Source organism: Pelodiscus sinensis, chromosome 2 (genome assembly GCF_049634645.1).
Source record: "Pelodiscus sinensis isolate JC-2024 chromosome 2, ASM4963464v1, whole genome shotgun sequence".
Classification (NCBI taxonomy): Eukaryota; Metazoa; Chordata; order Testudines; family Trionychidae; genus Pelodiscus; species Pelodiscus sinensis.
Genome location: NC_134712.1, coordinates 152,974,051 through 152,999,527, shown reverse-complemented (window position 1 = coordinate 152,999,527; position 25,477 = coordinate 152,974,051). Strand labels below are relative to the sequence as shown.

At 42.4% G+C, this 25,477-nt stretch overlaps 1 long non-coding RNA gene across 1 annotated transcript; it reads left to right on the top strand.

The window, feature by feature from the left end:
- Positions 1–407: 407 nt before the first annotated feature.
- LOC142826797 (uncharacterized) lies at positions 408–24,633 on the top strand. The gene is made up of 3 exons (XR_012901048.1): positions 408–538; positions 787–829; positions 24,381–24,633. It is a non-coding gene; the product is annotated as an uncharacterized LOC142826797 (long non-coding RNA).
- The last annotated feature ends 844 nt before the right edge of the window (positions 24,634–25,477 follow it).

Here is a 25,477-nt window from a genome sequence, read left to right as displayed (position 1 = left end):
TAGAGTCCAAGCAGTCACATAGTAGAAAACATTGGGATTTACACATCTGTAGGTATTGGATGCTATGTATCACCCCTGGGCTGATCTCTAGAAGCAAGCTTGCAGGGATTTGTAAGAGACACAGAGGAGCATCTCCCAGCTAGATACCTTTAGTGTAGCTTTTAAATGATGGACGCTAATGACAGAACAATCATTATGCTAATGACTGTTGAAGAAGACCCTTAGGCAGCACATGCAGTTGACTGCACACAACACATGCCTTGCCAGGAAGCTCATCATCCATTTACTTGGGACAGCTGTGGTCAAACAGAGGTCACTTATTATTCCTGGCCAAAGGTTATATGAAATGGCCAAGGTTTGTACTGCAGACACATGCTCCTGCAATAAAGACCAACTGCTACATATGCTTGAAAAGAACAGATGAGTGTGTGATACCAGAGTGACTATGTACATGTAAAATTTGCAGGATGAGTTCCATGTGGCATTAGGAACCCTTGATTGCTTTGTTTATGTAACTGAGCTCCATGCTACAAGCAAGGTGAGTTCACAAGTGCACAAGACAATAGCCCATATGGTGGTTGTAACATTTGTAACACCACTCTAATGTACTTTTATGTAGTTATCCAGCATCAAAATATTTTGAAGTCAGTTTCGTCTCCACTAATCACTGCTATTGTCCAGTTTCCTTGGGACTGATTTTGTCTAGACACACATACACTCTGTTTTCTGTTCCCCTTTTATTCTGCTTCTAGTAACTTCTAATATTTTCTCCTTTTCCTCCAACAGGTTGTGATGCTGGGGAGGAGTTTATCAAGACATTTAAAAGCAGGTAACATCTAGGGTTGGGAAATATTTATATATCAGGAAAAAATATAAATTTTTAAACTGTGCAATGCAAGAATTTTAGCTGAAATACATGTCAGTGGCTGTCTTCTTTAAAACCTGAAGACTGGCACATGAGAAACAGTGCTGAAAAAGCACCATTCCAACTACTTAAACCACTTATCCCACTACTGTTGAAGGGGGGGAAGAGGGAAAAAATGGACAAAATGCGTAAATATCTAGACTGCTGCCTTGCAGCAGAAACATATAAAAAAGAGTATATAGTCACCCATTTACAGCCCACGTCTACCCAAGGCTGGGGATTCTTAATGGCAAACACTAGCCATAATTTTTTATTTTACCCTTAACATCTTCTTAGGCTGCATAATTTTAAATAAACATCCAGTCTTTCAGGTACTTAAATGAATGGAATTAGTTGTGCTTGTCCTATCGCTAGTGAAGCTAAATTGCTATAAAAGCCCTGATGTAATAGCCTCTTTATGAGCAATGTGGTCAAATAACCATGTCCTCAGCTATGATACAGCTGAGCATTGGTGTGCAATAAAGCATCAATAGGAGGCTGTATCACTCCAAAGAAATGAGCTACACAGGAGGGAAAGCAAAGATGGTAGGATACTTGAATCAAACCTCTACATGCACCAGGACAGAGTCCAGCCTGAGTAAACCAAGAATGACTCTATTAAAACTGATGGATTGAACTTACTAAAAGGTGAGCAACCCCCAAAAATAAACACCATCGCACAACACAATTTCAGTTGAACAGCTAAATTAGCTTTGTTTATATGCCAGCTGAAGGTCCTTTGCGTCTATATCCAGAATAATTCAGGAGAGGACAAAGATGAACTAAACAAAGTACAACGAGTACTCCTGTAGCACCTTAGAAACTAACACAAATATATATTTACTATTATGAGCTTTCGTGGACAAAACCCACAACCTCAAATGATCAGAATCTGAGGAAGTGGGTTTTGCCCACAAAAGCTCATGCTACTAGAGATTTGTGTTAGTCTCAAAGTGTATGTCTAGACTACAGGGTTTTGTCGACAAAACTATACCTGCCTCTACACTACCACTGAGTTCTGTCCACATAACGTCGACAGAACTCGGCAGTTTTGTCGATGGCGGTAAATCTTGTTCTACGAGGAATAACGCCTTTTGTCAACAGAGTTCTGTCGACAGAATGCATTATTGCATCTACACTGTCCTTTGCATTTACACTCTCATGTCAACAAAGCGGCTTGCTTTGTCGACAGAACTGGATGTAGTCTAGACACTCTTTGTCGACAGAAGCTTTGTGGATAGTATCTGTCGACAAAGCCTCTGTCGACAAAAGCCTGTAGTCTAGACGTACCCCAAGGTGATACAGGACTACTCATTGCTTTTACAGTTACAGACTAACATGGCTACTCCATGAGACTTTTAAACCAAGTACAATCAATGGATATCCTTCCAGAAATATTTCTGCCTAAAGCATCACACATGGACAGAGATGTATGTAGAAGCCTTTGCTTTGCAGTTTTTCTTTGTCTTTTGCTTCACTAGAGGATTTTCCTCACTCTGTTATAGAAGAGAGGGCTATTGTTTTTTTTCCTCTCTTATTCTCAGAAGACTTTAAACCTCCTGATTTGTAACAACTGCTTCCATAAAGGAAGCAGATAAATAAATACTCTGGACTCCCAAAACACACCTCCTTGAAAATATGCCACTGTCAGCACACTGATAACCCAACTAAAGACACATGTAGTACAAATATTCTTCTTTTTAGGAGGAGCAGCGCATGTTGGCAACTTACTTCTGTGGAGGCTGATGTAGAAGTCTAAAAATTTAATGTTAGCATTAAGTGTCTTGCATAAAAATGGTACATTTATACTTTAGATGCACTGGGAACATTATCCACAGTGGCAGAAACAGATTCTTTTCTTGCAAATGACCTAATAATAACACTAATTCTTTTCAGTTTTATATTGTGCTGTTTTATGATGAAAGGCAATCTCTCTTACCACTAATTCTCCTCCCAATGTAATGGGATACAAGGACTTTAACTGCCTCCCTCCACCCCTAGGGAACAAGATGTTAATTCCAGTTTCCTTTCCTTTCCATGGTGCGCTCCCTTGAGTCACCATGCAGTACTGGAGGGAGTTTGACTCTGACACCCTCTATTCTCTGTCATTTTGGTTCCCTAGTGGTCCAAAGTTGGCATGAGCTAGCCCTTCAGTCTACACACATTTCAAGCTACGTTCCTTTTCAAAGTAACAGGAATCCAACTAAAGCTTTCAAACAAGAGATTCTTCTATGCTTCTTAGATTACTCTTCAGCCTATCTTTAACCTTTTCACATATACTCAGGGGAAGGCTCTAAGAATGCCTCTTTGGAAGGTAGCAGGAGCGAATGCCTTTGAAAATATGGGAAAATCCTACAGGGGGACTTATTCTTGAAAGATTGAGAGGAGGATTTGCAGTGAGGAAATTAAAATAATTTAACAAACATAGAATAAAGAGCTAGTTTTCAGTGTCTTTCCTTTCCTGTGAATATTGAATTTTTATATTGTATATAATCATTTCTGTTTAATGACTGCTGGATTAACTCCATGAAATCTGTAGGTAGCATAGAAATAATTCAGGAATAGCCTCTCCTATGAAGTGTTCTAAAACATCCAGAAGCAACAGAGGTTTTGGATTTCAAGAAATTGCTTCTCTGGTATCTGCATACATACAAGAAGCTGTCATGTGTGAACTTGAATCTGTTTAGTAGGCTTATTAGAGAATGTGTGTGTAACAGGGTGGTCTGAGCCTTTAAGGAGCAGGGGCCAGGTACCAGCCAGATCTGTTCATTTATTAGACCCAGCTAGAAAAGTAATATGCCAGTATGTAGCACAATTGAGAAGATTCTGCAGAGGAATAAGGGCTCTGGGTAAAGGAGAGTGAAGGAAAGAGTTTGTTCTCCATTCAGCACTGAAATAAAGAGAAAAGTTGATGGGATCTTAGGACTATGGCTGGTAATTGAACTGCTTTATTTTGACTAGAGCTTAAATTGACATAAACCAAAACAAAAAATATCCTGAAAGAGCTGAGGGTATTGTATCATCCTTCTGGGGCTGGAGAAACAGGGTATTAGTCTCTACCTGCTATCCTAAGTATATCCTGTAGTAGAAAGAAAGTTAACAAGTTATCCTCTCTTCTGCTGGTTTAGATGTAAGAAAGATAAAGGTAAAAAGCAGAGGTGATGAGTGGAGAGAGGGAGCACAAAGGGTTGTGTTCCCCAATGCCATGGGCGGGGGGCGGGCGGGAAGGGAGAAGGGACTAGCAGAGAGTTTGTCCAGCTGCCCCGCAACCTGCATTTGGCACTCACTGGTGGCAGCAGGAAGTGGAGCAACCTACCCTAGCTCACTCTGTTCCCCTAGTTCCCATGTCACTCAGGGAAAGGGTTGGAACTGACCTCCACACTCACTGGCAGTGAAAAATGTAGTGATGTGGCTGGGAGCAGGAGAGTGAACCTAGCTGGTGCCGGGTCACTCCACTTCCCCTCTCCGCTGCCAGTGAGGGGGGGGGCAACTCCTGAGGCCTAAGCCAGGACCCCTGCAAGTCCCCTGGGCTGCATCTCTCATGGAAGAGGGTTGAGAGCAAGAGGTGGAATGTGGGTGGGAAGGGGTGGTCGGGATAGGCAGAGGCAAGGCTAGGGAGGAGTGGGAAGAGGTGGGGCCTGACTCTGGGCTAAGGGTGGCACAGGGAGGAGTCGTGTGAGGGGGTGGTAAAGCAATTCATGTGAATTACTCTCTTCTGTGCATTCTGATACAAAAGTGGGTGTGACTTTAAAAAATAAAGTGCCTGTTGTACCATATATGTCCTTTCAATAGTATTTTTTCCAAAACAAAAGGAAGGAATGAGTGAATAATTTAGACTTAAGAAGATAAGAACAGTCATACTGGGTCAGACCCAGGGCCGGCTTTAGGAAGTGAGGGGCCCAATTCAAACAATTTTGATGGGGCCCCGCAGCAGCCAGCAATTTTTGTTGAGCAAAAGAAAAAACAAAACCAAAAAAACCCACCGCACACAAGTTTCAACAGGGGCCCCAGGAATTTTTGTTGAGTGCAAAAAAAAAAAAATGCACACAAAAAATCCCCAGCTACCTTCCCCGCCAAACCCTGGGGCCGACTCCCCCTCCCACGGAACAGGGAAACCTCTGTGCTCGACTCTCCCCTCCTGTGGCGCACGGAAGCTGCCATGCTCCTCCTCTGGGGCCGACGCCCCCTCTCGCAGCGCGCCCAGCACACTTCCGGCTTCAGGACCTTCTTAGGCATGAGGCCCGATCCGGGGTAATCGGGCGAATCAGCCCAAGGCCAGCCCTGGTCAGACCAACAGTCCATCCAGCCCAGTATGCTGTCTGCCAACAGTGACCAATATGAAATGCCCCAGAGGGAGGGAACACAACAGGTCCCTCACATGATCCCTTCCTTGTCACCCACTTCCAGAGAAACAGAGGCTAGGGACACCATTCCTGCCCATCCTGGCTAATAGCCATTGATAGATCTAACCTCCATGAATCTATCTAGCTCTTTTTTTGAACCCTGTTCAAGTCCTAGCCTTCACCACATCCTCTGGCAAGTAGTTCAAGGAGGTTGACTGTTCTCTGAGTGAAGAAAAGCTTTCTTTTGTTAGTTTTTAACCTGCTGCCTATTAATTTTGTTTGGCGACCCTTAATTTTTAGATTGTGGGAATAAGTAAATAATTTTTCCTTATTCACTTTTTCCACATGAGTCATGATTTTATAGATCTCTATCATATACCCCCTTAGTCTCCTCTTTTCTAAGCTGAAAAGTCCAAGTCTTTTTAATATCTCTTCATATGGACCAATTCCAAACCCCTAATCACTTTTGTTGCCCTTCTCTGAACATTTTCAAATGCAAATATATTTTTTTTAAATGAGGCAACCACATCTGTACACAGTATTCCAGATGTGGCGTATCATGGTTTTATATAGATGGAATAAGATATTTTCTGTCTTATTCTCTCTCTTTTTTTTTTTAATGACTCCTAACATTCTATTTGCTTTTTTGACTGCTGCTGCACACTGAGGCTGTGTCCAGACTCAGGGGTTTTTTCGGGAAAAGTAGCCTTTTCCCGAAAAAACTTCCCCTGCGTCCAGACTCAAGCCGCGTTCTTTCGAAATAATTTCGAAAGAACGCAGCTTTTCTTTCGATGGCGGTAAACCTCGTTTCACGAGGAAGAATGCCTTCTTTCGAAAGTTCCTCTTTCGAAAGAAGGCGTTCTTCAATGTAAATAGGGCTTCCTCGAAAGAGAGCATCCAGACTCGCTGGGTGCTCTCTTTCGAAAAAGCGGATTGCTCTTTCGAAAGATCCGCCTGCAGTCTAGACGCGATCTTTCGAAAGAGGCTCTTTCGAAAGATGCTTTCGAAAGAGCCTCTTTCGAAAGAAGCCTGCAGTCTAGACATAGCCTGAGTGGATGTTTTTGGGGAACTATCCACAATGACTCCAAGATCTCTCTTGAGTAGTTGTAGCCAAATTCATCCCCATCATATTGTACGAATAGTTGGGATTATTTTTTCCAATGTGCATTCCTTTACATTTATCAACACTTAATTTCATTTGCCACTTTGTTGCCCAGTCACTTAGTTTGGTGAGATCTTTTTGAAACGCTTCACAGTCTGCTTTGGTCTTAACTATCCTGAGCTGTTTGGTATCATCTGCAAATTTTGCCACTTCACTGTTTACCTCTTTCTCTAGATCATTTATAAATAAGTTGAATAGGATTGGTTACAGTACGAACCCTTGGAGGACCCCACTAGTTACCTCTCTCCATTCAGAAAACTTACCATTTATTCCTACCCTTTGTTTCCTGTCTTTTAACCGGTTATCAATCCATGAAAGGACCTTCCCTCTCATCCCATGATAACTTACTTTGCTTAAGAGCCTTTGGTGAGGGACCTTGTCAAAGGCTTTCTAGAAATCTAAGTATATCCACTGGATCTTCCTTGTCCACATTTGTTGACCCCCTCAAAAAACTCAAGTAGATGGGTATGGCATGATTTCTCTTTACAGAAACCATGTTGACTTTGCCCCAACAAATTATTTTTATCTGTGTGTCTGACAATTGCATTCTTTACTGAAGTTTCAAGTAATTTGCCTGGAACTGACTTTCAACTTACTGGTCTGTAAGGCTCAGGGTTCTGTGTAGGAAGCTCATTGACTTGGGGGGGGGGGTAGGGGGGGAGGAGGCTGTTTAATCACCTGTGAAGCTGGGCTGTCACACAGCTTAGAGAGAACATTGGTCAGGTCCCAAGTAGACACCACTACAGCATATTTTGCATTCTGCTATTACAAAGTATTTTATGGACTGTGACTATATCCTCATGTGACTTTACATATAAAAGGGGGTCATATGGTCTTGAGAGTGGGTAGTTGGTGGAAGAGGCATGTGAAACTGACCTACCACCTGAGAGAAGAAGCAAACATGCCTGTGTTTTGTTCTCTAATTCTCATGATAGTTTCTTGGGAAACTTAGATTCAGTGTTTATTTGAGAGTTGGTTTCCACATTTAACAACTTAGTACACTTCTCACCTGTTCTGAGAATGAAATTAGATATTAATAAATGGAAAAGTCATGTATACTTACTATACAGAAAGTACCAAAATGTCTAAAGGTAAACAAGCCCTTAGGCACCTTCACAACTTTAGCCAGAAGTACTAGCAGTATTAGCTAATTCTTATAACATTTCCACTCCAAGGTTATAGATCCAGCTAAGCTAGTAAAAATTAGGCTAAAACTACTATGGACAATTCACTTAGCTTTTGATGACATGAGGCCATTACAGCAGTACATTTAAAATTAAACACAAATATGAAATGAAGGGATTTTAGCTGTGCTTTTATAAACATCTAAATGCAGCCTTAGGCATGGAGCCATTAGGTTTTTCAGCAAGAATTGCCCTTTGTCTCCAAAAGGAAAGTACAACAAGTAATATTTATATAAAGCTTTTAAAATGGTCTGGCGGTGTTCCAGGCCATGCTTGGCAAACATGGTGAAGATAATTTCAGACAATATAAAAAGAAACAGCAGATGACTATGTAAAGGTAATGCTGAGGGATGCAAACAGGAGGTGCCTTGCAGAATATGGTAATGCAGGCCTGGGCACTTAGAAGAGGTTGTTGGGGAAGGAAGGGTGTTTGGAATGTACCTTCTCAGCTGCTGTCAACTGACGTAGCTCCATCTGAGGGTCTGTCCCCCACCCACACCCTATCCTTTTTTTAACATTAGATTTGTTCTGTTTCTCTCCTGTATTACCAGCCTAACAAGGAATAAAAGAGAGATGTTCATTCTTTGATTCTGTACGTGGCTAATATCCAGAACCTGAGTGCAAGTCAGATTCTGGGCAGATTAGCATACAAAAGCAGGGGAAAGTGGGGCAGTAAAATTCCATATAACAACTCAGAGCCATTCTCCCGAGGCTACTTCCGCCCAATGGTTATGTAGGGGTAAAGGAGCTGTGGGAGGTAAGGTTGTCCCATGTTCTATCCCAGACTTTTTGTGCTGCTGCCCAGGCACAGTGGGGTGCAGAACAAAATTCCACCCTGGTGTGCAAACTTTTCCAGTTGTGGTGCAGCACAGAGGTGTCAGGAAGGCAAGGAGTTGGGGCTGTGAAGATCCTGCAGTTTCGCCGCCCTGCCCTCCCCCCCACCCCCCGCTCCCCCGATTCCTCCCTATGGCTGCTTCAAAGCCTTTGCCAGTTTGATCTTTCACATCAAAATTGCACCAGTTGCACTTCACGGTGGCTTTTCCCTCAGAAGTTGGGTTGGATTTGTTCACACACATCAAGAACACTACCCTTCTTAAGTATTTTATATCAGTGTTTCTCAACCAGTGGTACAAGTACCCTTAAGGGTACTCAAGAGAAGTCTGGGGGTATGTCAACCAACTGAAATTTGGAGAGAACCAAATTTTTGTTTTAAGTTTTACAGCATTTTATTATTTTTGTACTTTTTACACCCAAAAATATCATCGCCCACTTGGCTATAATTAAGTTGTTTAATCAAATGTATTGCAATGGTAGAAAAAATGTGTGTGTCTGAAAACTGTATGTACTGTGGGGAGTATAAAGGAGTACAGTACTTTATTTTAAAAAAAAAAAAGATTGAGAGATACTGTTTTATATAACCTACAGTTACAGTAAAACTGATCTCCTACTCAAATTACAAAGTTGAAAAAACAATTATGGTGCCTAAATCTGGATTGTTACCTAACATTAGGCACTGCTTCTGTAGAAAAGAGTTGGGCAGGTATTACCTGCATAAACAAGCTGTTCACCATAATTAATAACTAACCATTATTAACAAAATTTAGCAGCTAAAATTAAGGAAATAGTATCTTTTTAGGAACTATAAGCTTAATGAAACCACTAGCTTGCAACTATAATTCCAGTTGATATTGAAAACATTTGAATTAAACAATGATTCAAAATGAAATTAGATAAGACAATACAATCGAAAATAGTGGCAACTTCATAGATTCTAAGAACAGAAACGATCATCTTCTGACCTCCTGTATAATAAAGGTAACAGTAATTCCCCGCAATTATTGCTGAAGAAGATATTTAGAGAATAATTCAATCTTAATTTTTAAATTGCCAGTGATCGAAAATCCATCACAACCCTTGGTAACAGCAAGTAGTCCTGTGGCACTTTAGAGACTAACAAATATAGTAGGTCATGAGCGTTTGTGGATAAAAGCCTCTTCATCAGATGAGTTGGAGTGGAAATAACAGAATCCAGGCTATATATAACAGCAAAAGTAGTTACCCTTGAGTTGTAGAATTCATGTTAATGAAGTTAAGTCAGGATGGATGTGAAAATGAGAATATCAAAAGTGGAGGAAATTGCCGTTGTAGTGTGTTAACCAGTTAATATCTTTATTTAAGCCCAACTTGGTAGTGTCAAACTTGTAAGAGTCAAACCTTTGTTTAAAAAGTCTGAGGGGTAGCCGTGTTAATCTGTAACTTTAAAAACAAGGAGTAGTCCTGTGGCACTTAGGTTATGTCTACACTGCAAAGTTAATTTGAAATAACAGCCATTATTTCGAATTAACTTCAATAGTGTCTATATATGCAAACTGCTATTTCGAATTTAATTTGAAATAGCAGAGTGCTTATTTCGAATTTGGTAAACCTCATTCTACAAGGAGTAATGCCAAATTCGAAATAGCTAATTCGAAATAAGTGCTGTGTAGACACTTAATTCGAATTAGCTGGTCTCCAGTCCTTCCCAGTTTCCCCTGGTAGCCACTCTGGGCCAAACCAGGAAAACTCCTCTCCTCTTCCCCAGCCCTGGAGCCCTTAAAGGGGTAGACTCTGGCCACACACCACGTGCCAGAGCTAGGCCTGCCAGCAGCCGCAATCCCTCACTCAGTGGCTGCACAGTGGCAGCCAGCCATCCCCTGCCCAGTCCCCCAGCACCCAGGGGCAGAAGACAGCGTGTGCCCTCGTGAACTAGTGTGGAGATAATAGACCTCCTTGAGGTCTGGGGGGAGGCCCCCAATGTCCATGATCTCTGCACTAGGTGGAGAGAAAGGGCCAGAAAGGGCCACAGGCGCACCCAGGAGCAGGTGCGCCTCAAAGTTAAGAAGCTGTGGCAGGCATACGCTAGGGCCACCAGGGGCGGTGCCACCACAGGGGCTGACACCTGCCCCTACTTCCCTGCCCTCGACTGCATCTCGGGGGGAAGGACGGTCCACACCACCCTGGGGGGCTGCGAGCCAGGACTGGAGGGCCCTGACCTGGGTGCGGCAGAGGGACCATCGCAGAGGGTGCCACGCCGGCAGGACCCCCAAGCTGTCCCAGCACCAGAGTCAGCAGGGTCATCCGGAGAGGCCACACCAGGTAAGTGCCATGACTGTCCCCTACCCTGGGGGGAGTACGGGGAGAGACCAGGGACCGCGCGCATGGCCCTTGCCTACCACACATCACACAGCAACCTGTGCACATGAGAGCACGAGCTGTGCCACCCTTGGGCAGGTGGCTCCAGCTGCATGATACCCAGGGGCCATGGCCTGATAGGCACACGTGTGTGTTAAGAGACCTGACACGCTCCTGACCCGGGGCAGGACACAGCAGGACGCCCTCCCTTCACACACTCCCTCTACACAGAGGCAGGGGGCATCTCCCCCCACCTCAGCCGCACTATACACGGCTCAGGGGCATGGGTGCGGTCTTGGGGCACTTCCTGCTCCCAGGGATAGCTGGACATTCCAAACATGGCCTCTGTGCAAGCACAACAGCTCTGATGGTACCAGGCATGGTAATTCTCACCTCGCAGAGGTGGGCTGGGCTTCACCCACTGCATCCCTAGGGAGAACTGATCACTTCTCTTCATTCTCCACAGCCGCACCAGCTGCATGTGCAAGGTGCACCACCCTGCCCGGGACATGCTCCCGCACCCGAGAGCTCCACAGGACCACCGCAACACTGCAGGGGTACCGCGAGCAGCACCTGGAGCAGCAGGCACAGGAAGAACGTGAGTTCTGGCAGGAGCTGCTTGCCCAGGGTCATGTCATCTGTGCCCATCTGCAGACCCTGGTGCAGAGCCTGCTGCCTCATGCCACTCCCGCGCCTGCTGCCTCCCCAGCTCCCAATCCTCCTCCCACTCCTGCCTCTCCCTCTTCAACCTCCTCCCCCTCCCCCTCAATCTCCACACCCTCCTCCCCATCTCCCTGGGGACACCAAGGCCCCCACACCCGCCATGCTGTGAGACATGTGGCCCAGTGAGACTCCCACCCTTGAGCTTCCCCTCCCCCTTCTTCCCCTTGCTTCCCCCTTCCAGCTCCCTCCTCCCAGTTTTCCCCCTCCCTTCTCCCACCCTCTCTCCTTTCCCCAGTCTCCCCAGAGGTTCATCTGTTCCCCCACTCCCCCCCAGGTTGTGTTAAATAAACAGAGTTTTTATTTTTGAAAAGATGTGTATTATATTTGACATCAGGAAGGGGGGTTAAGGAGGGGTAAGTGGAAGTACATGAGGAAGGAATGATGCACAAGCCCCCCGTGGGGCAGACTACGGAGACTGTTAGTGCTGCTCGGGGCGGATGCTCTCCCACGGGGCCCCCTGGATACTGTCAGTCCCCCCATGGACTTCCCGGATGGCAGCCTGCAGAAAGTGCAGCCAGGCTGATGGCAGCGCATCCACAAGACACACCAGAGTGCCCAGGGGCAGCTCTGTCTCCATGTTGCAGAGTGGTAGGGTATCCCGAGTGAGGGCAACCAGAGCACTCCGAGACACAAATGTTTTGCTGTCCCTCATCAAGGTAGACAAGCAAGCAGACACACCTGAGAACTGGCTGTCCAGGGTGGAGGGTAGGGTCCCTTTAAGCACGGACCTCAGATAGCCACAGGAAGCAGCCCCACACAGGAGGTCCTGACCTGGTGCCCTGCTGGCACTGGTTCCAACCAGCCTTAACTCCGATTCAGAGTTCACTCAGTGCTATTTCGAAATGCATTTTTTGTGTAGATGCGTTAATTTGAATTAGCTTAATTTAATTCAAAATGGTTAATTCAAATTAACTCGAATTAATGCTGTAGTGTAGACATACCCTTAGAGACTAATAAATATATAGCATCATGAGCTTTTTTTGGGTAAGGCTCATCTGATGAAGTAGGTCTTACCTACAAAAGCTCATGATACTACATATTTTTGTTAGTCTCTGAGGGCATATCTACACAGCAGAGCAAAAGCCTAAATAAGCTATGCAACTTGAGCTACGTCAACTGCATAGCTTCAGTCGAAATAGCTTATTTCAGCTTTTGCTGCTATCTACAAAGCAGGAAGTCCAAGAAAAAGCACTTTTCCTCTGACTTCCCTTCCTCCTTGTAAAATGAGGGTTACAGGAGTTGGAGTAAGAAGTCTTCCCGTCAACATTGTCTTTTGACATTGTCTTTTGACAAAACATTATTTTGACATTGTCTAAATAACTGCTTGTAGTGTAGTGTCAGCTATTCCAAAATAATACTGCTGTGTTTTTGCTCTGCTGTGTAGACATACACTAAGGTACCACAGGTTTACTCCTTTTTCAACCTTTAAGTTCTTCTGCTGGTTAAATACTGTTACTGTTAAGCATGTATACCCGATCTCCTCTCTGAATTTGTCTAGCTTCAATTTCCAACCACTGGATATTTTTATACTTTACTTTGCTAGATCAAGCAGCCCATTATTAAATATTTGTTCCCTAAGTGCAGGTTCTATTTCTTTCCTATTTTTAGTATATTTCTTGGGACTTATTTGGAATTGGGATATCTTAAGTAGTATTTCTAGTTAAGACTGTAAATATGAAATTTTAATTTAAAGATTAAGAACAGTGATTTGGTTTTATGGAACAACAATTTGAACTACAAGGGAGGATTCAGAATTGTAAAAAGGCAGTATTTTTATTTGCCCCAGTCATATTCTGGCTTCTTTCAAAGCACAGAAAACTCCTATGGAATTTTAGAAATCACTGTCCACGTCACAGCAAGTTGGGATTTACCTTGCCATTTCTTTTGTTGTCCAGGGAGTCTACTAGTTTGATGGTGATTTCTTCTTTGTAGCTGTGCTCTTCAGAAATTCACATTCTTTCCTGAAGCTATTTATTTTTTAAATTTTGGATCTCAAAGACTTCAAACACTAGGTGCTTCTCAGTTAAGGATTCTTAGGGTACGTCTACACAGCAGGGCTAAAGCCGAAATAAGCTACGCAACTTTAGCTACGTCAATTGCGTAACTTAAGTAAAAATCGCTTATTTCAGCTTTTGGCTCTGTTTACACAGCAGGAAGTCCAAGAGAGAGCACTCTTCCTCCGACTCATAAAATGAGGGTTATGGGAGTCAGAGTAAGAAGTCATCCAGCTGGACATTATTTTGACATTATGTTGAAATAACTGCATGTAGTGTAGATGCAAACTATGTATAGCGTCAATTATTCCAAAATAACACTGCTGTGTAGACGTACCCTCAGTTACAAAACTCTCTCTCTCTCTCTCTCTCTCTCTACTGGGAGAAGAAAATCACCAAAAATGATTAAACATGAGCGCTATTCTGAGGTCAGGATCAGAATGTGTTTGTTTTCAGGATCACTGGAACTATAGATGAAGACTAGTTATCTCAGGTGAAGAGATGACAATGAGCTAGGATTTTATGCCACTTTTTATGCAGTTTTCCATTTAGTTGTATTGAGGTGCTAGCCCACTTCCAAAGAAGGAAGTTTATTTCTTCAATCATCTTTCCTTGGCATAGGAGGTAACTAAAATCTGGTTGCAAGTTGTAGATTTCTCAACTTCCACAGTCAAGTGTCATGTCAAATGTTCTTCCCATCCAGCAAATGGGTTTCACAAATGTTCCTTGCCAAGGGTCTTCAGTTTATCTTTGGAATCTCTTAATTTCTTCTGTAACATTTTAATTAAAATATATACTAATTGTTTAGAAGTATTTTGGATTAGTTTTCAGTTGCAACTTCTTGAAACTTTTTAGAACATAATAAAAGCTTTTTTATTTTGTTATAACTTGGTGCCGACCTTCTGAACGTTTTCTTTTTTCTTTTTATTCCTAACTTTAATTTTGGAGAGTTTAACTCATTTTTCACAGAAGGGAAGGAAGAGTTTTCCCTCAATTTGCTTTTAATTTTAAACAGCTTCCAGGTTCATTATAAAATCAATATCTTAATTCCAGATGGTTAGAATATTCTATATTATTTTTAAATGTTGCCCTCGACACTTAAAATATTGGAAAAATAAACAGATAATACTTCTCATATTATTGTCTAATATTATATTCTCAATTAAAAGTAGCAATTGTGCCATATAATATTTCTACATCAGTAAGTGAACATTTGCATATTAACATTATGCCAGTCCTTCAGCTTTATTCCTAAACTAGTAAAATATTCAGTTACAAATATAAAACTTAACACATTTAGCTATATGCATGCTGGCAAAATGGAGATTTCTTACAAGAAAAGAATTCAGTGTTGTAACCTTGAAAATCAACTGACAAAATCATACATTCCTTTATCCTCAATAGTTTCATATTTCCCAAGATTCAAAAATATTTGTTGTTTGCTTTTCTTTTTCTAAATTAGAGAATATTGTGAGGTTATTTATTAAATTTATGCATTCATTGCCACGTGCTACATTAATGGTTGAGGTGAATCCATCTTGTTTACTCAAAGATAAGAAATATCTCCAAAATAAGTTTGGAAATAAAAGGGACAGTCTGGTTTATTGTCCATTTTTTGTCTGTTAATTTTACAGTTTATTTATGGGGGACTCTTTATACTTTTTAGAAAGGTGGTAATATTATGTTTTTTGCATCAATACAAATACATTTTAGCTTTCAGATTTTTCAGTATGTTAAATGTTTAATGTAAGTTATTCAAGCTGTTAAATACAATATCTTCTAGATGAAGGGGTTGGGGCAAAGTAGGGCAGATCACTCTTCTAGGGTATGTCTACATTGCAAGGTAAGCCTGGGCTCACATTCAGGCATGAGTCTGACCTCCACCCCTTTCCATGTAGGCACAAATCTGTAAACTGGGCTCAGAACTGGGATCCTAGGACTCCCTGGTGATGGAGTGTTTGAACCTGGGTAAGCTGGGATACAGGATTTGAACCCTATTGCTTTGCAGTGTAGATACAGTCCACCCCTATTCACTTCCTGGGAGCTCTCCAAAAGTATTCCACAGCCCCATGGGCCAATTTTCTTTGTTCACTCTATCCCAAAAATTGTCAATCAATTCCCTTGGTGTAGCGCAACAGCTCAATGAGGCAATGTTTAGTACCTTCCCATGTCTTTTGAACACAGAGCTACGAACTCATCATCACAGACCCTCATATGCATGCAGTGGAGACTGAATAGAAGTCTTTTGCAAAATGTGATACTTCAGGGTCACAGGACCATAGCCAGATTTTGGTAAATCTCTGAAGGCCAACTAAACAGTGGACTTCAATAAGAGTTCCAAGAACGAGGATACATGCCATCAAAGAATCTTGCAGCAAGGCAAATATATTAGACCAGTGCACAGAGCAGATTAAACATCTCAAGACTGAATACAGGAGAACCAGGGACCAGAACCACACCTCTGGAAACTTGCCATTGTGGCATCTCCTTTTGAGAAATGTTATTGGGTACTGCACCAAGCACAGAGCCAAGAGTGGTGTGTGATGACCTCATCACCCAGGATGGTGCCTTGTTGGCTCCAGGATGCAAGATAAAGACTGGGAGCCAGCAGTGTGAGGCCAAGTAAGTGATTCATTTGCTGAACCCAGTTCTAGAGATGGCTTTTCCACAGGAGAAGCATGTCCTGGAGTTGTATTCCAAGGAGCTTTTTCACACACTCCTAAGGAACAATATGCCATGGCACCTGCAGCATACACAAAAAAAGAAAGAAACTGCCCCAGAGCCTGGAATGTTTCTAGCTCTATTTTAATATTTGTTAATATAGGAATGGGAGGGATTTCCATTCGATGAGCTACTGCAAGTTATTAGAAGCCCCAGACTGTACACTAGTGACTAGGCTCCCCACCAGCATCACTTGCCACATGGAATTCAAAATGACAATCAGGAAATGCAAGCAATAAAATGCCTTGAAAGTGGGCTCTTAAATGTCTCCCTAGAGCAATTCAGTTCCTTTAAAAATAACAACTTTACATGGCCGTGCCTATAAGTACGCAGTTCTATAACCACGCAATAGTGTAACCAACCGTTAAAGGTAATTCACAGATGAAAAAACAACAAGGAGTCCTATGGCCCCTTAAAGACTAATGCCATGACTACACAGCAGCATTATTTTGAAATAAAGTGAGCATCCACACAGCAAGCCTGTTATTTCAAAATAACAGGCTTTTTATTCCATTCTGTAACCCTCATTTTACAAGGAATAATGCCTATTTTAAAATAGTTATTTAGAAATAGTGTGTGCGTAGACAGCGCAGCTGAAGTTATTTAGAAATAAGTGGCCTCCAGGGCTTCCCACCGGTTCCTTAGTAGCCACTCTGCACACACTCATCAGAATTCTATAGTTCCCCTTCCTCTGCAGCCTTTAAAGCCAGAGCTTTAAAGGGGAAAGGGCTCGGGGCCCAAAGCAGGTCCAGCAGAGTCCTGACAGCCACCAGTGCTGCTATGGCAGATCTCTGTGCTCCCTCCAATCCCCCCACAGCTGCAAGAGAGCAGGCAGCCACCTCCCAAGTCCCTGACTGGGGGCAAAAGAGGAGACAGACATGAAGATCTTGGATCTCATTGATATCTGGGAGAACACTCCAACATCCAGGATCTCCATGCCAGACGGTGAAATACAGACATCTACAACTGCATGGTCGACAGTCTAGTCCAGAAGAGTCACAGCCACACTCTAGTTCAGGTGCGCATGAAAATTGAAGAACTGCACCAGGCCTACAGAAGAACAAGCAGAATAAAGTACATTACAAATTTAAAATAACAGAAAATACTTAACTTTTTCTAACACTAAAACGCCAGTAGGAACTTAGTACAAACTCACCCTCAAACTGTTCTTATTCCTGCTAAGCCTTCAAACTAGGAAAGTTCCTTTACCCTAGGGTCTTTGAATCATCCTCTTGGGTGTGCCACATCAGCCAAAGACACTGCTAAGCTTCCCATTTTGTATAGATTCCATTTTTGCATGGGAAGCTACCTGGCCAGTTCCTACTAGTTAGGGAGGTCACGACTTCCTAAGATCAACCACTGCTAAGACTTAAAGGACAAAAGGGGCTGTTTACATATGGTTTCCCAGACATTGAGGCATCCCAGAATTGGAAACACTCTTGATGGCTTTCGTTTGTACATTAAAAACCTTAAAGCATTCCATACTCCATATGTGTAATATACACACCAAAATAAGATATACAGAGCCTGCAGATTAAAACATTAGGATTGATAGGTTACATGAGGCCATTTGTCCCAAGCATCTTCGAGTTATGCATATTTGTGGCTGTACGCTCATTTCATCAAGTTTGGGAGGGGGTCTGTCACAGTGACCATCACTTATTTGCAACATAGTGCCCGAGCAGTGGATCTCTTGTGTGGACTGGTCCAGGCTGAGGTTGATGGTGCAGTGAAAATTGTTGAAATCCTGGTGGAATTCAAGAGAATCCTTCCCTTAGGTCCATATGATGAAGATGGTATTAATGTAGCACAAGTAGAAAAGGAGGACTAGGGGGATGAAAGCTCAGGAAGCGTTGTTTTAAGTCAACCATAAAAATGTTGGCATACTCTGGGGTCATGCAGGTACCTAATACAGTGCTGCTGACTTGAAGGTATAAATTGTCCCCAAAACTGAAATGGTTGTGGGACCCATGGAAAGGAGGTCCCTGAAGAATTTCACTAGGATTTCAACAATTTCCATACCACCATCAACCTCAACCTGGAGGAGTCCACATAAGTCAGTGTTTCTTGTCTTGTCAGTTTCCTCTATGTGGCTCTTTCATTCGATAACAGTGAAGATAAATGTTTTTAAAAAAAATTAGGAGAATGTAAAACCGAACAAGTGTCAGAAAAATTCTTGGATCATTTTTAAACTCGTTTGTTAAACTGACTAGATTTAAAATTGAACAACACCTCCCACACACACACACACACACACACACACACCCTCAGTGTTCAGAACTCTGCTTGTAGGCCTAACAAATCTGCAATATTTTTTCTCTTTGTTGTTGACTTTCTAAAAATTGTATGTTATAATGGCAGACAACCAAGGTCATCCCCCAATATACCATCTGCAGACCAATCCACGGAATGATGAGAAGAAAAATGGAAAGAAAATTAACCTCAAATGAAATCTGGTAACAGGCTTGACTTCTGAATCTTGATGCACTCCACAAAGTAGCAAGGTTTTTTCTTCTTAAAAAAGGAATCCCCAGACAGAAGGCAAAAACATGAAACAGATATTCTGAGGTAACAGCGCCATCTACAGTCATTCCAAGAACTGGATTTGGCTTGCTATTCAACTGTTCATTTACTGGCACATCAGAATAGTGCATCAGAAAATGGCTCTTTAAAAGCAGAATATTTTCAGAAGAGCATGTTTAGTTTATTTTTAAATAAAAATAAAGGCTTTGAATTAACCCCGTCCCTAAACTTTGGTGAAATATGGATACAATTTAACATCTAAATTGAAAGGAAGCTCAATTCCAAATTTGTATTTTGTAGCATGGGCCTACTTTCTTTAATTGAACTCTGAGATCCCCTATTTTAGATTTCCTCAATGTACAACTTTTTTTTCATTTGCTGACCTCCACAGGGCCACAGGCCACCGGTTGGAAACCACTGTTCTATGATAACTTTCCATGGACCCACAGCTCACAGACTGAAACCACTGGTGTACAGGAACTGGGTACTAAGTTTTGAACCCAGTAATGGGCCTCCCTGTCTTTTGTTGCAGAAAGTATCAAAACCCAAGCAGAGCTGCAGTGTTTATACATACAGGCAGTCCCCGGGTTACATGGATCCGACTTACATTGGATCCCTACTTACAAACGGGGTGAGGCAACCCCGCACTAGCTGCTTTCCCCCAGCAGACCAGGGAGACGCGGAGCGGCTTTTCTCAGCAGACACCTCAGCTTGAGAATAAAGGACTGAGGGAAGTGAGGCGTGGGAGAATAAAACTGAGCTCTGGAGAAATGTTTGGCTAGAGTTTCCCCTACAATATGTACCAGTTTGGACTTACATTCAAATTCAACTTAAGAACAAACCTACAGTCCCTATCTTGTACGTAACCCGGGGACTGCCTGTAATTTGTATGTTAGGGAACACAGTTATGTGGAACCCAGTAGTGTCCATATGGCTTCCTCATATTCCTCATGTTCTGGAGAGACCAAAGACTCAACAGAAGGGCTAAGTGGGAAAAGAAATAGCAAGTTAAGGTAACTTTTGTGGTGATTTTTAATTGAAAATTTTCATGCAGGTGAGGGATCTGTCCCCTGCAGGAACACTGGATATATGGGTGCAATCCTGAAAAATGTTAGTGCCAAAAATACATACCACTACATTCTTTTTCTTTTGGTTTTTATTTTCACTTGTCTTCCTTTTGGCCAGGTGATTTATCTCATTCCTACTAATCTTGTATTTTGTGTGAATAAGGTCAGCAAGAGCGTATCTCCCACAGTGCAGATCATGGTAGTTATACCGGTAAGTCCTCTACATCAGGCACGTCTAGAGTACCCTCGGTTTCCGAAAGATATGCAAATTTGGCATGAATTTGCATATCTTCTTCCGATCCCTTTTTTGGAAGAGTTTAAAAAAAAATCAGTCTAGACGGGGTTTTGCGCAAGCCTCCGCCCTCCCTCCCCCGCTTTTGGAAAGAACCCTTATTCCTCAAAAAATGAGGGTTCTTTCAAAAAAGGGGAGGTTTGCAAAAAAAACCATCTAGACTGCTTTTTTCTTTTTTGAAAAAACCTCTTCTGAAAAAGGGATCGGAAGAAGATATGCAAATTCACAGCAAATTTGCATATCTTTTGGAATCCAAGGGTAGTGCAGTCCTTGGTGGTCATGTGCTGGGATAGAAAAGCATGTATAGGCCAGGGCAGTGGCAGGCTATTGTTACATGAAGTAGTAGGCAGTTTGGTCACCTCAGTTCTGTATATAGTTTCTGTTCATAATAAAGGGTTTATCTGGACACAGGTCTGGTGCCAGGAGTGGAAGGCATAGGATGCTGGCAAAGTAAAATTGAAATGACTGCTACAGAGCCTGTACAACTTCAGGTAACTCTCCCCTATTAGCCTTAGGAATCAGGGAAAGTGGTTCAAACACTAATGTAAGCTGCATACGTGAGTCATTGGGGCAAATAAGATGAAGGGTGAACAAAGAATTGTGCTGCTCTGACCTATGACTGAAACTCAAAAGCCGTTTTGAAGTGGCTTTTCATTTTTTTTTCATCTAAAAAAATTCAGCAAACAATATTTGGGAAAGGGAAGAGAGGATTGTTGCTAAATGTGTGAGCCTAATGACTGAGAGACAATAGAAGTCTTATCCTCGATATAAAGTTGCAACCTCTGACTTTAGCAACTGCAATATGTCCTACTAAAATTAAATGCTTTTGAGTAATTTTTTCACAAATTAGTCATACAAGAATGGACTTCAACAGCAAATGAGTGGTTTTACTTTGAAATAATAAAATCATAAATTCATTTATTCATGAAATACAGGTTACCTTCTGTCCTTGAAGGGTGACACTATAACTTAGGAATTTTAAATTAAGTTCTTTCCTATTTTAGTGTGCACTAAATAAATAGAAATGGCTTAGAGCAGTTTCCACAACCGCATCATAATCACTAAGCTCAGAAATTGTGTATATTGGTTCCCTCTTCTGGACATTAGGCAATGCTGCACATCATTGCCTGGCCAGTATCTATAACAGGGGTTGGCAACCTCTGAGTCTTGAGCCAAATATGGCGCACTAAGGAGCCAGATATGGCTCTTTTGAAGCTTGAGCCTAGCCCCCCTTGCTCCCTCTGCAGCACTGTGCCCACACTGGTGCAACAGCCTTGTGACCCCCTGCAAGATTACAGCACCAGCTTCCTGTGGGAGGAGGGGAGTAAAGCCCCCAGTTAACCAGCAATAGAGTGCAGAAATGGCTGCACTCTGCTGCTCCCCTGCCCCATCTCCTGGCCAAGGAAACAGCAGCATGCTCATGTGCTTCTTGGAGGCTTTCCCAGCTGCTCCAACAGTAGTGCTTGGGAGTGGCACACCGTGTGAAAACAAGTAAGTTCCCCACAGCACCTCAAGCCCAGACCCTACCCCGCACCCCTCTCCTGTTCTCTCCCCCATGGTCAGACACCCACCCACATCCTGCTCCTGCACCCTCCCCCTTGGCCAGACACCTATCCCTAACCAGTTCCTGTACTCTCCGTCCCGGCCAGACACCCTACCCCCAGCCTGCTCCTGCACACTCCTTTGCTCCTGCCCCCTTCCCCCCCGTCCTGACACCCTACTCCTAGCCTGCTCCTGTACCCTAGCTCCCACCCAGACCTCACACCCTCATTCCCTCATGTACTCCATCTCCAGCCCAGATCTTGTACCCTCATCCCTATCCCACTCACTGGCAGCCCTGTCACATACACTTAACCCCTCATTTTTGGCCCCACTCCAGAGCCTAAGGGGGCCTACAAATTCCACTCACCCTGGAACCCCAGAACAGTAAATCTGTTTCAGTTGTGGGGTGAGGGTTGGCTTTTTGTTTTGTTTGTGGGAGGGGGGGCATTGTGTTTCTCACTTGTGTGGTCCCAAACTGATTTTTCTGTGGTTCCTGATACAAAAAATGTTCCCCACCCCTCCCATAAATAAAGACAACGTTGAAATCTTTTTCATGGGCATATGTGCTAGACATAATATTTTACTTTATTTAAAAATGAAGCCTGGCCAACCAGCCCCAAATTGGGGCCCAGCCCCTATCATAACACTCCTGCACCCCTCCATACGCCCCCCCACCCCATGCCCATCATAAACCTGAACCTCCTGCCCTGAGCCCCTCATACATCCCAACCCAGACTCCTGCACTTGTACATCCTCAAACCCCCCACCATAAGATTGAGAGAAGACAGCCTGAATGTGGGCATGAAGCTGGATTTGACCAGTTATGTTGTAAACTTCAAAAGAAATGTGCAAAAAGATGCAGTAGCAGAAGTCCCATTAAATAAAGTTTGTGAGTATCATTTGTTATTATTAATTATTATGTCACTTATCAATAATATTCAGTTGTATATTTTCAGTCATGCAAATGGGCATTCTTTGTACGTCTCTTTGTTGACCACTTATTCTGAATTTTGATGTAGTTCGGCTCTTTGGTCTGAAAAGGATGCCGAACCCTGATCTATAAAGTCACCCTGAGTCCATTATAGGATGATAACTGTTTTGTTGAGCCAAAGAACTGGTATGGCATGGAGAATAGCAGTGAAGTTTCCCCAACGTTTGCTGAGACTGTCAAATTGTGTTGGTGGAACCAAAGTGAACCAGGAAACAGAATGAAATCACTAAATTCATTTCACATATTATTTACATTTTTGGAAACATCCCAATGAAGGCACCTGAAACTAAAATACTATAGTGAGGGGAATAAACACCATGCAGTTGATTAAAATCACTATCATATGTGAATCAACTCTTCAAAATGCATCACCTCAAATCCAGTCCAGGTTAGGTTTAAAATAGTGACTTAAGCTGGTGGCACAGAGATAAATGGCAGTACACTATATAATTTCCAAACACCGGAGTCACCTATTACCCCAAATGCTGTATTTAAACTCTTCATTTAATTATTCATCAGTTTTCCCTTCTTAGAAAAAGATGAATTCCACTGAATAGATTTTTTCCCCCAAAAAAGCCATTGCTTCAATGGTACAGACTGACATGCATGGACACTCTAGAAATTCACAAAATGAACGTCATGGTAATATGAAGTCAATTTCTGTCAGCATATTAGCCCTTCATTAGCAGCCAGAAACACTTTGATTGTGGCAAGGATAGCCTAGTCTTATGAAAAAATGCCTGCACAGCAAGCTGAATTTTCCTTCTTTTCCATAATAGATCCTACAGGTATATCATATTGCTTAAAAGTTTTGTTACCTCGATTTCCTGAAAAGTTGATTAATATATTATAGCAATTTTATCAACTGCACGGTGTTTGTAAAATTCTCCTCACTATCCTATTTTAGTTTCAAGTAACTTTATTGGGATGTTTCCACAAAGTAATATGTAATTATTAGAGATGAGCTGGGCCTGAAAAGTTGTGGATTCACTCTGGCTGTGAACTTCTGTACATTTCAGGAATTTGCACATAAAGGTTTTAGTAGTAATACAAAGAAGGGCTCGCTACAAAGTTCAGATACAGTTTATTTGTGAGGTGCTCAGAAATGATAGTGGTGAGCAGGGGAGCCAACAGCCCAGGAGGCAGGGCCTCAGGCAGAAGGGGTGGGGCCAGTGCATCCAGCCCTCAATGCTGGATGGAGCACATTGCACCCCACACTTAGCCCTCAGGGCCTCTGTAGTGGCGATTGCAGCCAAGAGTCCCAGGCTCTTTTGAATCAGTGGGCTCCCAGTCAACTGCCCTCTTTGCCTTCTTCCTTATTGTTGGGCTGGTGGTGAGTGGCATAGATATACCTAAAAATAAAAAATCCAGATCTAAATTTCCCTCAAGTTGGGTGCAATAATCCAGAATTTGGGTTTGGGCCCATCTCTAATTGCATTTGACATTTATGAACCATTTCATATATTTATTGTAGATGAACATCTGAGGGACATAAATCACAATAGTTTTTCATATTCACTATCATTTGTAATTGATTTATTTTTATTTTTGGCTGGTTCCTTAATGATGCCCTGAAGTAAAAGGGCAGCAAACTTCTGACAACTCTTTACATGCTGGGTTTTTTATTCTTAATTATTTATTTTTATAGGGAATAAAAGACTGTTTTCTGATGTGACAACTATTTACAAGGGTGTGTATTTAAATGGCAGAATTTAATATTAATTGTTTTGTTACGGCTAGTTGATTTTTTTTTTAAATCGTAGTTCACTTTCAACTTAATACTGAAGATGGCACTATATATCTATTGATGAAATCAGACATCAGCAATGAAGTAGCAGGAATTCAACTTACAGACAGTTCTCTTCTCACTGTGGTAACATCGTGTTACCCGTTTAAAAAATAAAAAGGACAAACTAGTAAATAAAGTAGCTTATCCACAAGAAAGAAAAGCTTCCATTATATCCTGTCCATGAAAAACACTATGTAGTACCATTTATTAACTTGCAGTAATGCGCTCTGTTCTGCATGACAGGCTATTCACCTGGAGTCAAATCAATAAAACTCTAATTTCTATCTTTGAAACGTTGTCCTGGAGAGCAGTCTAATTCTCCCCATAAACATATTGATCCTTGAATATTCCTCCACATGAGTTTATTAATTCACCTTTCCTATACTATGGAAGAAGATGTGTATTCTCTATGTTACATCCCTTTGCCTACACTCTGTTCTTCTTGTCTATTGGATTGTCAACTCATTAGAGCCAGGTGTGTTTATACAGCACCTAGCTCAATGGGGCCCCATTCTTGGTTGGTCTCTAAGTACTATCATAATGAGCATAATTATTAATAATGGAAGTGGACAGGGTTGTCACTTTGGACATGACCCCTGGCATAATTCAAAGGAGTGGCTGATCCATAATTAGCTATGGCCATTTTTATCTACAGACTGCTTTCTGTCACTTTACAGATGAACCAAATTAAAGCCATGCCCAGATAACAGGGAAACATTGTTAACTAAAAAAGGGAAAACACTTTCAGGAAGTAGAAGATTGTCTCTTGTGCTGCTTTCCCTCTCACAGATGATCAAATGACATTCCTATAACAACTATATCAGTTGCATACATAGAAAAGTAGGTCCAGATATTTTCACTAGTTTAGCACAAGAAAATAAGCAGGACAGCTGTCACCCTCTGATCGGCTATCTCTCCAAAGGTCATCCACAAGTGCTCTGTGAGCCACTAGTGGTCTCTGGTGGGGACCCTGCATCTTTGGCCAGCCCTGCTGAGGTCTGGCTAGGCTCCTCAGCTGCATTTTATAGCTCACAGTGCAGCGCATAGTAAACAGCTGCTGGGGGAGGCTCT